Source organism: Amyelois transitella, chromosome 18 (assembly GCF_032362555.1).
Source record: "Amyelois transitella isolate CPQ chromosome 18, ilAmyTran1.1, whole genome shotgun sequence".
NCBI lineage: Eukaryota > Metazoa > Arthropoda > Insecta > Lepidoptera > Pyralidae > Amyelois > Amyelois transitella.
Genome location: NC_083521.1, coordinates 7,003,703 through 7,022,632, shown reverse-complemented (window position 1 = coordinate 7,022,632; position 18,930 = coordinate 7,003,703). Strand labels below are relative to the sequence as shown.

General features: G+C 35.1%; 1 protein-coding gene across 5 annotated transcripts in view; it reads right to left on the bottom strand.

The window, feature by feature from the left end:
* The window catches only part of LOC106130043 (protein doublesex), a 121,610-nt gene that overhangs the window by 79,226 nt on the left and 23,454 nt on the right, over nucleotides 1-18,930 (bottom strand). The window lies entirely within an intron of this gene.

Sequence of the window (18,930 nt, the reverse complement as noted above, 5' to 3'; positions counted from 1 at the left end):
ATTAAAAAAATATATTTCATAAATTTTATATTAAATTACTTGTTTGAAAAAAAATTATTACCAGCTAAAAATAATAAATTAATGTGTTTCTTTTCTAAATTTTTTCCCATTAAATCATTATGAGTTCCTGTTATCAAACATATAAACATTATAAGTAGCGGTGTCAACCGACACGGTACGAGTATTTACACTTCGCAAGCTTTGTTATAAAGAGACATCTTAAATAAACAATTTGCTCGCGGACGGATATGTAGATTAATAAAATGATTTCATGGAACTAAAACAAATACATCAGTCTTTAATATGAATTTATTTTTTTCTAGGTAAGCACCATTGTTAAGAGTCATTTGTAGGTGTATGACATACATAATTCATACCAGCAGTTATTGCTAGCAATCGATTCCAAACTAGATTTTAATGTGAGCGCATACAGAAAATAGAACTAAGTCAGAATAAAAATTATCTTTTTGCTGTATTTATCTACACAATTTTCAAAGACCAAATGGAGCAACAAAATAATATCGTCAGCCATGAAACACAATCGAGAGCTATAAACGAAGATTAAGGAGCATAATCGTCGCGTGTCACGTCACTAGCGGCCATAAACCAGCGAACAGAAGGTCTCGCGTCAGTCTCTTATGTTGGCACTACAATTGTCGAACTCGTATAAAGCTGCGTACACACCAAAGGCCAGGTCAGGTTGACTACGTGTTCGTTTGCTCTCGCCACAGCATTCGCCACACCGTCGCAATAGGGCACAGGCCAACGAATGGGTTACACAAGCGTGTGTGTACGCAACCTAAGACTGGCACTCACCTCGTTTACGACTTCCCTTTGTGCTGGCCAGCCATAGACAATAAAAAAACCTATTCAACGTTGAAGAGGAGACTTAGATACGCACCGTCACGCATTTGACATCTTATAGTATTGAGTGTTGAAGTTTTCAAGTGGTTGTTATTATAATTTATAGGGCATTGTCTGCCCGCTGTACGAAACTCCTTTGAACAGACTGAACGGAACGGTTAATAAACATGATTTATTTTCGTCATTACCCGAAAAAAGCCTTTGATGAATCCGCACTCATCAATTTAAATCTTGTCATTTTCTCAAGATCCTACACTACAAGAATTATAACTTTGTTTGCCAACCGATGATCAACGATGAGGAAAATCATCGTAAGGAATCCTGCATTATTAAGGAATAACGATGGTTTATAGGTTTCCTTGAAAAGGTTGCGATGATATGTAAGAATGAGGTCGTTTCTTGTAAAAATCCGACTTACTAAGTCCAGGATCGTGGTCAGAAGCGCATCTTGAGCTCCTTTTCCAAAAGGTGATGAAGAATATATAAGTATCTCACCGCGGGATCCCTTTCATTCGACAATTTTTTTTGTCCTATTTTAGTTTGGCATAACGAGTTACGCATACTATTTTTGTCATAATAGTTATTTGGCATAATTGGTTTTGGCATACTATTTCAATAGGCATAAATATAGTTTTGACTAATTTATTTCTTGCGCGGAGCAGATGTAGTGTAATGAGCTATAAGGCGAGTACTTCTTAGGTTAGGTTATGCTAATAGTAGGTATGCTTAAAGAAATCTGCCTAAAAAGTTATGCCAAATAATATGATGCGTAACAATTATTGGGCTAAACAAAGGTGTGCCATGTAAAACATACATACATACATATGGTCACGTCTATATCCCTTGCGGGGTAGACAGAGCCAACAGTCTTGAAAAGACTGAATGGCCACGTTCAGCTATTTGGCTTAATGATAGAACCGAGATTCAAATAGTGACAGGTTGCTAGCCCATCGCCTAAAAGAGGAATCCTAAGTTTATAAGCCTATCCCTTAGTCGCCTTTTACGACATCCATGGGAAAGAGATGGAGTGGTCCTATTCTTTTTTGTAATAGTGCCGGGAACCACACGGTAAAATTATGACATAAAATTTTATGCTAATAGATAGAGAACCTCTCACCGCCACCCAAGATTCTGCCAATGCCAACATTCCGGTTATCGAGCCAAATCACGGGAAGCGTGCTCTGCTCTCACGTTTGCTCTCTAAAAGCGCCCCCTTTCTTGACTCCTTATAAAATCTCTGTAGTGTCCCTCTACGTCTACATTGCTCACCTTACTTTAAGAGGGCTGACGATACACGTTACGTTACGCCTCGCATAGCTACGTCATAGAAGGGTATAGTTGAAATACACCTTTGTCTGTAGAACAATAATATAGCAAGCTGAGCCACTTTACGGGGACGTCGCATTGCACCAACCGACTTGCCGGTTTTACGGCGCGTTTTATCGCTGAATGGATGGTTTTCCACTGTTCACTTTACGATTCCAATATGGCGGCATTACTTCATTAAGACTTAACCGCATGCCAACGCGTTTCAGAAGTTTATTTAAAATTTACCTACTTTGGATGAAATAATGAATGTTCTTTGTATTTCGAATAGATTAAAATAAGTGCAAAAATAAAATTACCAACCATTTTTTCCATAGAATTTGACTAAAATAAACATAGTCTATATCCTCCGCGGGGCAAATAGAGCAAACAGTCATGAAATGACTGCAAAGGCACGTTCAGCTGTTGGGCTTCTTTGGTTAATTTAACTAATAATATACCAATTGATATTTTTTCTGTTTGGTATTTTTAAAGTTATACCTACTAAGTTCTATTTAGAAATTACAAGTTATTTTCATAGATTGACGACTTAGCATTTTTTACACATAAAAAACTGTTTTTTCGAAGTCTTGTCAATATCGCTATAGATGTGTTGCGTCACCGGCTGTTCAACATATTTATGGATAGTTGTTTGACAGATTTGAAAGAGTCTGAAAGTGGATTAAGGATGGATGAGTTACTCGTCAAATGTCTACTCTATGCCGACGATCAGGTTATACTGGCATCATCAGCGGAGGAGTTACAGGAGATGGTAAACTGTATGCATGAAGCTTTAAAAGAGAAAGGAATGAAAGTGAACATAACTAAAACACTGGTTTTTGAAATGGAGAAAGAAATGACAGCATGTAATATTTTGATTGGAGGAGAAAAAGTTGAGCAAGTGAAAGAGTTTGTATATCTAGGATCAAAGTTTACATCAGATGGCAAGTGTGATAGTGATATTGAAAGGAGAGTGAACGCGGGGAACATGGTGAATGGAGCTTTGCATGCCTTTATGAGCAGTCAGAAACTATCCAAAAAGGCTCGACTGGCTGTGCATAGGGGCGTGTTGGTCCCGACATTAATGTATGGGAGTGAAAGTTGGGTATAGCAAAAGAAGCACGAAAGCAGAATAAATGCAGTGGAAATGAGAGCGTTAAGGAGTATGTTGGGTGTGAAATTGAGTGACCGGATTAGGAACAGCGTGATAAGGGAATGTTGTGATGTGAAAGAAGATGTAGTTACAGGAATAGAAAAGGGAATGTTGAGATGGTTCGGTCATGAGGAGAGGATGAATAAAAACAGGTTGACTAAGCAGATATACATGGAGAGTGTGGAGGGAAAGGTCGGGGTGGGAAGACCTAGACGAACATATCTTGATCAAATTAAGGACGTCCTGGTAGAGGGTCAGGTCAAAAGTACCCGAAACCGCCGAGCTTGCATGAAGAGAGTTATGAATGTGGATGAAGCGAAGGAAATATGCAGAGATCGTAGCAAGTGGAAAGAGGTAGTCTATGCCTACCCCTCCGGGAAAGAGGCGTGATTTTATGTATGTATGTATGTAAGTAAATTTAATTCTAACAGAGCGGTGTTAGTTTTGTAGTTATTTATAGGGCTACGTTTAAAAAAATCTAATTATCCCGGCAAGTGCACATCATTAGCAGTGAAGCGACGCAAGGAAATGTAGGTATTATGTAAATATTAATTTCACCCTCGAATCGAAACACTAAACATAGGTTAATTAGGTAATAGTTACAATGTAACGTTTGCGTAAAAAGTAGGTTTCCAGTGGTAATGCGCAATCAATAACTACGATAAAAACATGATAGATACAAGTTATAATTGGCGCAACGATCATAAAAATTTAATAGCTACCACGCCATCCGTGACAATAGGCGTATGCTGGTATTCCTGTTTCTGACTTAGGTAGGTTTAACAAAATAATTTTCGTTAATATTTTTTAATGTTTTATAAAGATACACAAATTAAAAAATCGATAAACGAAATTTATACTAATAAGTATTATAAAGCTACAGTCAAGGAGATTAGCACGTTCAAACAAACAAACAAACTCATCAGCGTTATAATACATACATATACGAGGGATATGGTCACGTCTATATCCCTCGTGGGGTAGACAGAGCCAACAGTCATGAAAAGACTGATAGGCCACGTTCAGCTATTTCGCTAAATGATAGAATTCAAATAGTGACAGGTTGCTAGCCCATCGCCTAAAAGATGAATCCCAAGTTTATAAGTTCATCCCTAAGTCGTCTTTTACGACATCCATTGGGAAAGAGATGGAGTGGTCCTAATCTTTTTTGTATTGGTGCCGGGAACAATTTGGCGTGTAGCTTTTTCGTTTTCAAGGCCGCGGGCGTTCTCTTGTTTTTTTTTTTAATATAAATATTCTTCGGTTGACTACTTACTTATCTGTTTTTATTATACTTATAAAAATAAATGTACCTATATTAAACAAGCTCATAATAATTTTATGACGATAACGTACGAACGAATGAAATTTCTTACTAGCCTAGTCAGATCATATTACCCAATTTACCTACGCCTTTAAAACTACCTATGTTTATTTCAAAAACCGGAATCATAGTGCAACCCTAAGGTAAGCCTCTTAACTCATAATACTTTTTAGGTACCGTTATAAGAATGAATTAAAAATTAACAATAGGTCGTCTGAAATAGACATAAGTAAGTATCTACATTTAACAAACACGATGTTTAAGGTCCTTCAGACAATTTATCCATTTCCCTTAATTCGGCGTAACGAAACAGCTACACGTTTAACGTTTTAAAACGTAACAGTTAACGATACAGCGTTCTTTGTCACGCCAAAGAACGTGGGCGTTTTTTATTGCAATCGCGACCTCACGCTGTTTTCCTCTTTGAAAACAATGGTGCTCGTTTTATGGCGATGTTACAAAGATAATGGTATACAGCACTATGTTTAAGGTTAGTGCCTACATGGTTGTAGATAAGTAAATGTGTATGTTTGTTTGTTTTATCTTTTCTCGAGGAGCTCGTTTGAGCTTCTGCTTTACTTGGATGAACTGAAAATATTATAGCGATTATTTATTTCTGTAAATATACGCGTATATTTCGGTTTAAAGATCACAAATAAAGATATATTTTTTAAGATAACTAGTTATGAAAATAAAAATAAGTAAGTAAGGTAGGTATTGCTTATACTTTATCATCGTTTTAAACAAAAAACGAGCCGTTTATTTCCATCTTTTAAGTAGGTATCTATCTCTGTAATAGGTACTAGACAGTATTTAATGCTGGTCAAAGGGGAAAAGCCTACGGATAGTTCAATGCTGCGAACATTAACGACAACATAAATCCACGACTTTAATTTTATATTGCAATGGCAGTATGCTTACAGTCAAGGAGAATATGGTAATTCATTGGTAAATATAGTATTAATTTGTATACAACCAGTATTTGAAAGTTGCGGAATTAAGTCACGCTTAATTAGTAGGTATTGCTATATAATTGGGTTGTGAAATTCATTGCGATTTCATATTTTCATTTCTATGCGTAATATAGAGTAATGAAGTTGCTGATGGCTTAAGACCTGATGAGAATAAAATTTAAGAGTGGAGAATATAACAAGTTAACAGGCGAAGCCGCATTATGACGTTACTTATAATATTTAAAACTAATAAAAACCCATTATATTCATGCATATCTAATAAAATAAAAACTAATGGAAAACCGCTAAATGTTTCAAGAAAGCGTTAAACCGTTGCCGAGTTATAACATTATAATCGTGCCATTCATCACTGCTCGGTCTCGAGCGGCCAATCGGAACGCACCGCCACGCCTACACGGCTCACGATTGGTCGATCAAACAACTTTGAATATAGAATCGCTTTTTTTCTCTAACGCCTACGCTGGCCTTACTTTTCTGTACAGTTTACGTAATAATGGCGCGGGAAAATGTTTGATAACCGTATTCCCAAAATGAGTCACTGTCTCAACACTAGTCCTGATCTGATTGAAACAAATGAAGATCATCGGAAATAATGTAGGACATCATTGAAACCTTACCTAGTCATTTTGAAGTGAGGACGTTGTCTTATCAAAATAAGTAACATAATAAATACACCATTTTATACTTGTAATAGTTGCATATTTTAGTCTTTGAAAAAACTTAAGACATAAGAATCTGTACTGACGAAATTCAAACTTGTCGTATGAAGCTTTATACACCGAGCCTATGAATATAGGTAGGTTTCACAGGCATTCTTTGGTCCTGTAAGTACTTACCTTCATAGCTTTACTGACTTATGTACTTGCCTCGCTCAGAAATGGGAAAAAAGTATGACGACCAATCAAAACAGCCAGTTTTCTAATCGAGATAGTAAAAGATACAGAATTTACAGCTGGTGTGTGCGTGCGCACTTTCTCATTGATGCCCGGATAGCGCGTATAAAGTTAATTGCATTTTATTGCGTTTTATGACCACTGCAATGTAATCTAATGCACTTTCCTCAAGTTACATTCACACGAGTAAGTAAGAAATGTTGTGAAAATTTGTTTATGAATAAACATGATTTTGCGAAGAGAGTTTTGAGATCTAACATTTTGTTAATATAATTTACGTTCAATATCACATAAAGGCTTATTAATAATACCTACGTTCTAACATATAAACACGTCTTTTTCTCTTATACTTACCTATGCTAGCAACCTTACATTATTAGAATCTTAATTACATCACTTAGCCACACAACTGCACGTGAATCGTAAAATCCATTTAGTATTTTTGCGTGAAAGAGTAACAAACGCACACACGTCCACACATCCGTACAAACTATCCCATTAATAGGTATTATTGAGAAAGATCATAGCCATGTGGTTCCCGGCACCAATACAAAAAAGAATAGGACCACTCCTTCTCTTTACCATGGATCTCGTAAAAGGCGACTAAGGAATAGGCTTACAAACTTGGCGATTCTTTTTAGGCGATGAGATAGCAACCTGTCACTATTGAATGTCAATTCTATCATTAAGCCAAATACCTAGTTGAACGTGGCCTATCAATATTTTCAAGACTGTTGGCTCCGTCTACCCCGCAAGGGGTATAGACGTGACCATATGTATGTATGTCTGTATATATCGTAGCCATTAAAAATATTTCACAAATAATAGTTATTATAATACCTTTTATATTCTCGCTTGCAGAAGACATCTAACGATTATTTTCCACACTTTCCCATACCCACCCGCCGATTCGCTTTACAATTTAATTGCCACACGAGTAACTTTAACAATTGATATTGTTACCAATAAATTAGAACTATGCTAATAGATAAAGGGCGACTGTAAAAAAACTTCTACCATATATACCTACATAAACTAACCATATATACATATAATATACACGTGCCGCGTGGTACCCGGCACCAGTACAAAAAAGAATAGGACCACTCCATCTCTTTCCTATGGATTTCGTAAAAGGCGACTAAGAGATAGGCTTACAAACTTGGGATTCTTTTTTTAGGAGATGGGCTAGCAACCTGTCACTATTTGAATCTCAATTCTGTCATTAAGCCAAATAGTTGAACGTGGCCAATCAGTCTTTTCAAGACTGTTTGCTCTGTCTACCCCACAAGCGATATAGACGTGACCATGTATGTATACATATAATAAGGTACACTAACGGTAAATAAATCCATACCTTCTTACTTACTTACAGTCTTGAAAAAATAAAAGGCAACTTTCAGCTTAAATATATGGCTAAATGATGGAATTGAGATTGAAACAGTGTCAGGTTGCTAGTCCATCGCCTACTAGGAGAATCTAATTTAATTTTTTTATAAATGCAAAATTTTGTTGGAATGTGTGTTTGTAAGTTAGTTTTCATGCAAAAACTACTGAACGGATTTTCATAAAACTTACAGTTAAAAACAGAGAAAACCTTAACATTGGAAGAACATAATAAGTTTTAATTTACAGAGATTTGATCTAATTAATATTTTAAATGAGAAAGTTTGTAGAGATGTGTTGATATGGGTTCGTTATGACGCTTTACTGCAGAAACTACTCGGCGGATTTTCATTTAACTTTACCTTAGACTGAGATTCTTTAGTTGATCAAAGGCCTTAAACATTGGAATAACAAAAAAAAAGTTTAAATTTCTAAATATTTAAGGCAGACGAAGTCGCGGGCAGCAGCTATTAATTATACTTATAGTCTAGTTAATAAATATTCGGAGCTTCTAATTAAAATAGCTTTTTTACAATAGCGTTGATCCAATAAAAAGTTTATACGCAATGACTCCGATAAAATTCCATGCGCTTAGTATAAACATCGCCATACAATGTATACAGTAATTAAGTAAAGAATTATACACATCATGAAAAAGCTATAAATGCTATTTAATGGCCAATACAAGGACAACCTTTGGATAAGTATAAACTATGGGAATAATTGCTATATTTATTTCTTCCTTAGTCGCGATTTATAGTACGCGCTGCGCTAAAGTTGCTTTGGCGCTGTTTTATGACACTTATAAATTAAAATTTGAATTGAACAGCAGTTTGTCGATTGATTTATTGACCTGTTAATGTTCAAGTTTTATCGGGCCATCACACTACCTACATTTATAAAAAACTATAGTAAGTATTGTGGTTTTTGGTATTTAATAACTCGAAAGATGAAAAAGGGTTTTTTTGAGAAATTTGTACAAAGATAGACTTACTACGGTCAGTTCAAGTAGGTAGTAAGTAATCAATGTGTAAGTACTTTTATTTCTGAAAACTGTCACGTAAGAGAAGCCCTGTCAAAACGTTCGTATAAATCCCAACTAATAAGTATTAAAACTGCAAAGTAAGTTTATTTGTTGTCTCTCCACGCGTTTTGTACTAAACCAATCTTCTTGAAATTTTGGTTATACTTACTTATATAATTATGAGTCTGGAGAGATCATAAGTTATTTTTCGTCCCAGTAAAAACCAAAGTTTCCGTGGGATTTGCGAAAAAAACTGTATTCTTTTTGTAGGTGGCGCTAAATTTACGCGGGCGAAGCTGCGGTTAAAAGCAACTTGTATAATAACAGTAAGTTCAAAGGAGAAAAGATAAATGTAGGAAAGTGGACCCAAGGCCCTGAAACACTATGATGAAGGGTGCAACTGGGAATATGCAAATATAAGAGAGAAATTCAAATGAGTTTTCAACTTGGTATAGCACGTTATGGAACGTTTTTGAGGAAGCTTCAACGAAAAATCTATTCGAAGCATATCTGAAATGGTTAAGACATTTAATGAGAAAACCAGATGCTTACTTAGTGTGCTCAATTTCAACACCGATACAAGCGGCCACACGGCACAAATATAAAAAGAATAGGACCACTCCATTTCTTTCCCATGGAAATCTTAAAAGGACTGTAAAAGACTAAGGGCCTATCAGTCTTTTAACACCCCTGGCTCTGTCTACTCTGCAAGGGATAAAGACGTGATTATATGAATGAATGATAAAAGGCTAGGCGAAGAAGTTCATAAAATCAAAATAGAACTGAACATCAAGCGTTATAAATGGACACCTATCTCTATAATGATAAACACCAACAAATGGTCCATTTCAAAACAATCATAGGGCCATGAATGAACAACTTCCAGGTCTTGGCTAGAACAATCACTCTAAGCTGATAAGCTTATCGTTTCCTGCGCGCGCGCAGTATTGTCACGTACGCGGCACAAAGTAGCTCGGAGTTGGTACACTGGTATTATTTATACTGTGGCATGCTGAATGGACCACTGTTAATTATCGGCCGGACGTAGTTGCATTGTTTTCGAATGTAGGTCCGTTTTGGGTTTAGTTTAGCACAACAATTATGTAAACTTACGTATGGGAAATGATATAAATGACAAACATAAATAAGAGAGAAAAAAGATTGAAAAAAAAGCAAACGCTGCGCCGCTGAGGCCGTCAAATCTTTGTATGAACCCTTCGAATTCCAAAAGAACGTAAAAACATGCAACGAACATATTTCTTTACGTGAATGGAACGTTTTTACGGAACTTAGGGATGTTTCCGATTGACAATTAAGGTGGCCTTGGCGTTCACAGGAATAAAAAACGTAAAGGCGTTAACAGACAAAAAGCAAAATATTACAAATCATTCGAAGACATTCCCTGTCGATATAAAACATATGTATTTTTACAGCCGACTCCATAAACTTGGGCGTGACGATCCAACATGGCCGGCGTAATGGAAAACGTATTATAAAAATAATTTTAGTCACGATGTGTGTTTTAGCGCTCGTAAAGTAATACTAACGATACAAAACCTGCGGTGTGCATGCATAAAAATGCAATTTTTAATTACGCTATTAATTTTTGGCATGATTAAACACTAAATTATACTTAACACTTCTCGCAGATGTGGTGACTTAATGAGTTAACGTTATCAAATATGTTACAAACTGTAATGAAATCAGTCACACAACTCAGTTCTTTTACCGTTTAGCTTTGAGATCCATGTAATTGATGATCTATATATGTATATGAAAAGATAGTCTTGGCGTAAAAGTAGCAGTTAATAAATGTATAACTCAGAAAGGAGTAATTTGTGATTAAATACATGATTCATAGACATCATACCTGTACGTGTGTTCTTCGTGTAGTTCGTGGCACTTTATAATAAGACCACTCTATATCTTTCCAATGGATGTCGTAAAAGGCTATTAAGGGATAGGTTTAAAAAATTGGGATTCCTTTTGAAGGCAATAGAATATAGCAATCTGTCACTATTAGAATCTCATATCCATCATGGCGCCATATAGTTGAACGTTGCCTTAGAGTCTTTTCGAAACCGTTGGCTTTATACCCCGCAAGAGATGGATATTATGTTAGATGGGATTGACATGGCTATATGAATGTGACTTTCGCATTTATAATATATGTTAAGATAACTTAGGCGATAGTGCTCTTCCTATGAAGCCTATTCATGGTCCTCCACCTATTCCATTCGCACCTCTCAAGCTGCCCATCTTTTGTCATACGAACTGCGAAAATTCCTTCTTTCAATTCAAGATTGAATAAGCATTATTTAAGCTTGCGAATACCACCATAGACATCTTTCTTGCATACTTTCTTGCAAAATGTTTGTAACATGATCCCTATCTGAATCTAGAGTCTATCTTTTGTCTATGTCTACACCGAGAGATGAAGACGTGTTATGAGTAATTACTACAACTACTGAAAGGGCGGTCTAAGCCTCACCCAGGTATGTTCCTTTCGCAACTGCGTAGTGTAGAAATCATTAATATCTGTCAAGTAAACTCCACCCATATTCACAGAGACATTCACCACGATACAGAATAACTAAAATGAACTTTAAATCCAGTGAAATAAGGTGGTGAATGGTTCTATATGTGAGTTACATTAGCTTTATTTCGATATTACGCGGTGGCGCATCGGACCGCCTTTTACAATGATAAATGATAATAGCTGTATGGATACATATTTGAGTTTATTTGAAATAAAGTCATCAGTATAAGTAGCTTATCTTCACGTGTAAATTATTAAAGTCAATCAAAGGAAAGGCTATAAACTTGGGGTTTTTCTTATAGGCGATGGGCTAGCAACTTGTCACTATTTAAATCTCAATTCTAACTCAAGCCAAAAGTGAACTGTGTTTTCAAGATTTTTGGCTCAGAGTTTCTTAAGATTTGGGACCAAATGCGAAAGGTTTTTATATGCTTTCATTTTTCATTCAAACTATTTTTTTGTTACGCTTTCATTGTTTTACTTCCGAAACAGAAATTTCCCATAGATATAGTTAAACATTCAAAGTCAAAATCAGGCTATTTTTCTGGAATTTTCTACGGAAACTAAGCCCCATGCAAAAATAAGCGCTTTTTAGCTGTTTCGCTGGCCTTATGATTCTACAATCTTTAGCCGTTGGTTAAATAAAAGTTTCTATCAAAATAACATTAGAAGTAAAATAAAATTTCCTGTGTGGTTCCCGGCACCAATAGAAAAAAGAATAGGACTACTCCATCTCACTCCATGTCTTAAAAGGCGACTAAGGGATAGGTTATAAACTTGAGATTTTCTTTTAGGCGACAGGCCAACACCCTGTCACTATTTGAATCAACTCAATTCTATCATTAATCCAAACAGCTGAACGTGGCCTATCAGTCTTTTTGAGACTGTTGGCTCTGACTACCCAGCAAGGGATATGGACGTAATTATATGTATGTGTGTAGAAATACAACTTCACTTTTCATTAAACCCTTAATGGTTGAACCCGGCGAGATAACACAAACGCCTCAAGTTATAGGAATATTTTAACAATTTAAATGAGAGCAGACGCGAGGAATACAGGGAGTGTCGTAAAACGGAGATAAACTTTAGTTAAACTTAAACCTCCGAGTTGACGTGAGCCAATGAAAAGTTTTTATTGCAGCCATGAAAGTGGCTTCTGCACGTGGCCCTACTACGTGTAAACGGTGTTGACGAGTTGTCGTAAACGAGTTACGAACGAGTTTCGCCGAGGTTTAATTTGGGTACAAAAGTAAATTTTCATACAAATATAATATAACTAGTTGACGCCCGCAACTCCGTTTTCGCATGTTAATGGAAATACTAAGGTTAAGATTATTAAATTTACTCAAATTTACATATTACAGAGTAGCTGGTCCCTTTGGCTTCTACATCACATGATTTAGATCTTACATTTTCTATTTCGCCAAAAGAAAATGCTCATCAGGTTGAATAACTTTTGTCAAGACTTCTTTTCCATAATTCTGTTGATTTGGCTGGTATATATTCTACCAGCCAGGTAATGATTCTGCATCAGGTGTATCAGATTTTCGATTTTTATACGCCAACAGAAAATGCTCATTAGGTTGTACAACTTTTGTTAAGACGTCATTTCAATATATCCTATAGTTTAGCTGAATTGTTATGGTTCGATATCAGCTATACCAGATTCCAAAATAAATTATACCCTATACGTATGTTGGCCAGGTATAAGAGCTATACAACAAAAAAAGTTTCATTCAAATCCGTTCAGTAGTTCCGGAGATTAGCGTGTAAAAACAGTTATACATAGGTAGTATTCAGTATAATACATTGTGAAATGTAACAGACACACGTAAGAGTTATTTATAAAATTTATGACAATATTAAGTTTTACGCAAAAACACATTACATAAACATTACATACACATTATTCCTTACGAGGTAGACAGAGCTATTAAAAGTCTTGGAAACGCTGTTAAGCCACAATGATATATTTTTTGTATTTTTATTTGCAACACTGGACTACATCCACATTCACACAAAAGAAGGCAATGGTATTTCTTACAACCAGAACATCGTTTATCGGTGACAAGTTAACTGTACCGTAAAGTTTAATCATTACTAACATTTTTAAACATTCAAGCGTTGATTGTGTAATCAGGAACGCATAAATCTTGTCGTCCAATTAACGTTGCGTGTATTTTTCTCCGTCAAAAAGTCGAACAGTGGAACTTTGATTAAGCCGGCCTCAAGTAAAAGAAATTAATTAAAAAACAACTTTAAGAGAAAACAAAGGGAAGGAAGTGTGCAGGAATTGTGGTAAGACTGATGCAGTCAAGAATAGAGGAGATCACAGACAGACGTTTTGTAAGCCTAAAAATAATTAATATTATGAAATTAAGAGTGGCACATTTTTCATTACACATTGATTTTCCTAAAGCGTATTTAGATAAAACTCCATAAACACATTGCAAATAATACAAGAATTGGATCGAATTCATAAATTATGACAAGTATTAACATTACTAAATTTTTTTTCATGAAACATCGATTTTCCTAAAGCGTATTTACATGAAACTCCATGAACACATTTCGAATAACAACAAAAATACGATCGAGTTTTCGTAGTAGGGCTTCCAGAAGCGTTATGGTTAACCATATGCATAGATACTAGGAAATTGTGTCAGTTTTCTAGCTATAAACACGGAGTGTACCGCACTACCGTGTCAGACACTCAAATTTTGCGACGCCAACACGGTTTGCCGTGGAGACACTTTAAATTAATTAAAGTGACATGTTATAAAGGAAAGCGTTGATTAATAATAATCCATTAACATATTATGTACAAAGAGAGTAAGATTTGCATCTTTAAATATATACCTATTTAAAAAAAATTAAATAAAATTAAGCACAGATATGGACAAAATCTTCATAAGTAACAAGAAGTTATCTTTCTGCTCAAAAATTACCGATAACGAACTGCTCCTGGGAAACATACGAGTATATAGTTAATACAATATCATTATTTTAAAAATCTCCTTATAAGTAGGTACTAAGCTATTGTGATCTTCTTGAATGTTGCCATTCTAGAAATCGCCATACAACAAACAAGATAACGGTTCTATAAATTTATAACCACATTTAAATTATTTCAATTGTGACAAAATTCATAACATTTCTTGTAATATAACACAATAAAATGAATGTTTCCCTACAGTGAGACGGATCAATAAGGCAATGAAATACTAGTACTATGAATTAGGTAATCATTGCATCATCTACACAAACAATTATAACACAATGGTCGGTTGCCACACATTATTTATAAATATAAGTCTTTTCGAAACGATGACAATTAATAGAATACATTATTCTAGTAAAAACGGTGTAATCATCTCAGAAAACATGTATTATATTTGCAATAACGTGGATGTGTTAGGAAAACTTTGATCTTTTTTCTCACAGGCCCTAGTGTTGCCAGTCTACAAACTACTATTTCTTACCTGAACAGACCATAAAAGTCCACTGCTGGTCTAAGGCCTCCCCAGAAATGGTATAAATACCTATAGACACCAAGTTGGTCAGGCAGGTTGGTGATTGCAGTGTGTGTAGAAATAGTATACATACTATTTCTATAACGATAATATCTTTCACAGAGACAAGCAATTTTAAGACCAATAATTTGAGCTTAGATTGGAGTTACTATACGACTTGGCCTATTTCATAAAAGTTAGTTAATATATTTTTTTAGTAATATTAGTACTTAAGGCACAGCTAGTAACTAATAGATATGCAATTAACTGTTAGTAGACTCAAATTAAAGCATACAAGGCAGATTTGAAAAAATTAAACTTTTGTATTGAATCAAAATTTAATACCAAAATCGGAAATATTTTTTGCGACTTTTGTTCCTACCAGTACCTTAGGTAATTTAAATACCAGTGCACTGTCCTACTTAAACCAATATGTTTGTGCATCAACTTATGCACTTTTCCTTTTTTATCAGGCTCCTTGTAAGCATCAATTGCAGGCCAATACATCATGAACAGTTTAAATTCCGATCACAGAGTATTATTGTCCGCCACTAATCGACCTTTTGTATGCAAGGCAGGTTGTCTATTATGCAAAATTGTTCAGAGAAAAAAAAAATTGAGTCGCGCTTTGCTCTCAAATTAGGTGTACGTCCGCATTATAAGTGTCACTTCCACGTTATCGTATTATTGACAGGTTCCGCGATTTTTGTATAAGTTCCCCATTGAGGATATATGACCGGTTTCTTGGTAAGAAACGTGACGGCGGACACAAAAGGAGTACTAATTTCGGCTTGAGATAAACGCAATACAATTGTTTACTTTAAAAACGCTATGCGTTGCAACTTTTGATGAATATCTTTGTAAAGAGTTGTGTAAGCGTAAGAGTACATGTACAATATGTAAAAATATTTTTTACTTTCAAAGAATATTATAAAAAGGAAAATTCTCACGAGGGCGAAATCCTCTTTTTGTGCAGTGCGATCAATACAATAATAATAAAAGAGTAAGAAAAGTGTTACTGTACTTTATTTATTAAAACTTTATTGTAAAAACAATGAGCTTTGCATTTTGCAATACAATGAATACAAAAAAAACGAGTGATTTTTGCTAAATTACAATGAAAATAAAAAAAAATCATGTTTTTTTAAAGAAAATTTTTCAAAACTTTCTTGTAGAGTTTAGCTTTCGTGGGTCTTTCCAGAATAAAAGTAGCCTCACCCTCAAGATTTTGTCTGTTTCTGTGCCAAATATCATCAATATTATTATTTACAGACCACAATAAAAATCTGTTCTCTTTAATCCAAAATGAGTACCTACAGATGAAGGTCTGAAGTGCAGAACTATTATTGTTTTATACACTTCTACTTTAAAAAAAATATAACCATATGGATTTGATGCCTAGAATTGTTAAACAGTTTTACATATACAAACATATGTAAAAATTTAAATGTTTATAAATTACAAGCTTAATGTTTTCTTAAAACCTATTTCGAAGAACATTAGATCAGTTAGTTGCTCAATTATTCTAAGCTTCCTAGAAACTATTTGGTTGATGGACACCGGATAAGTTATCTGGTACTTTAAACACGTTTACACCTGTGTTTATTTAATTTGGATCTCTTATCTAAACAATGGTTGTTAAAAGGAAGCCTGCATGGCCTACATACATTCTTATAATCACGCCTTTTTCCCGGAGGGGTAGGCAGAGACTACATCTTTCCACTTGCCACGAACTCTGTATACTTCCTTCGCTTCATCCACATTCATAACTCTCTTTATACAAGCTCGGCAGTTTCGGGTACCCTTGAGTTAACCCTTTGCCAGGTCCTTAATTTGATCAAGATACGTTCGTCTAGGCCTTTCCACTCCGACCTTTCCCTCCACACTCTCCTTGTATATTTGCTTAGTCAACCTGCTTTCAAAATCTTTCACTTCATGGCCTATATACAACGTAGTTTCGCCTTAAGGGGCATCAAGCGGACCCTAGGCTGTTAAACACTATTTTTTTTTATTTATTAAGGTACACATACAGACAGATTACAGAATTGCATTAATACTATGATAGAAGAGTGCAACAAGAAATGCGAGCGAAGATGAAAGAGATTGAAGGGGCATGCGACCATGTTTTAAAAGATAATGCTGACTTTTTACTGACATTTCAAAGTATAGCCCAAAGAGCTGGTTCTAGAGATTTGAAATGTGGCGCGTAGGTTTCTGATTCTAGGGCTGCACTGAGAGAGGTTTTCCCGGAATTTTGGAAGAAGAAAAAATAATTCCCTTATTCGCTTTAAGCGGGCGGAGCCGCGGGGATACTATTGTTATATCTACAAAGTGACTTAGAACTTTTAATTTTAGACTGTGTTGTTTGATGTTTTCAATTTTATGTTATTCAAGCCTATTACGTAACGGGGTTCGATTTGCGGATGCACGTCAAACCTCTGGATTGTTTTTTGTTTATTTGTATGGTATTTTATTCACTTGCATCAGAACTTCTAATCAAAAACTGCATGTAATTCAGAATTTCAGAATGTTACCTCGTGCGAAGTGCCGTAATGATAACGTAAAATAAATCTAAAAATTACTTCTTTACTTTACAACGTACTCGACACTAATGAACTTTACTTTAATGTCGTATGAGTAGGTATTTTTCAAAATTCCCATCTGTAATTGTCATTTACAATTCCAGACACGTTTAGTATACAGCCCCGTCATTGGATATGCTGTTTTGACGATGCATTCATTGCAAAAATATGGCCGAAGATCGATGGACAGACAAACTCTTTGAATATGTTATTTTGTGCTTGCATATATTATGCATTGTTATTGTCATTTCATACTTAATAATATTTTCGCTCAGGAAGTTGAATGTGCTATCTTAATTATACGATATTTAAGTTTATACTGCACGTGCTGTGAACCGATGAACTTGCACGAAAATCCATACAAATTATATTATAAACTAGCGACCCACCCCGGATCGCACGGGTAGCATTTATACATATAAACCTTCCTCTGAAATCACTCCATCTATATTATTAAAATTATCAAAATCCGTTGTGCAGTTTTAAAGATTTAAGCATACATACATACAGACGGGACAGTGACAGACAGACCTTGATTTGACTATATAGTGATGTGAAACTCTCATGGTAATAGGTGTTATTTTATATGAAACGTCGATTAATGAATTTCCTTTTAAAAAAGCGCTATATGATCTCTACTCTTGTTTGTATTTATGGTATTGTGTCTAGATACAAACGGACACGATGGACTACTATGACACGGAACTAATAATATCCCTTTTTCTTCGCCGGGGATAAACCACGACGATGACGACACTTCATTAAATTCTTAACTATTACTAAGCCATAATAAAGCAATAAAACGTATTTACGAGTTATTAACAGACCAAGCGTAAGGCCCTTTAACCACCGTTTTCCAACCCATTGACATCCCCAAAAACCCAGACACTGCATCAGAGAATCAAATGTATCACGCGGTATCACATTTTAACGACCAGACTTTTTGCACCGACGGTTTTATTCCCCGATTTTACGAGCGAAAACATTTTTTTACGACTGCACTGTATCGCTTAGAGTTGCAACGTTTTTATAATACTTTAATTTCGCCGCTGGAATACTATAAAAATATGCAAATGTGACATAAAAGTCGTTCGGCGAGAAACAATAAAACGCATTAAATGCCAATGCAAATAAATAGCGTATTCGGAACATTGTAAACTACTTAATAATCATGGATAAAATAATTCGATGTGTCCATTTTTTGTAACCTACAACAACTATTTTCTATTTATAAAAAAATCCATGAGTTTTTTTAATTAGGTAAGTTTAAATAGACTGTTTGAAAAACATTTTTTTTTTAACTTTGATTATTTCAACTAAGTTTAAATTGTATTATTTCGAAAGTTTTTCCGAATAAATATTTGGTTTTATTGT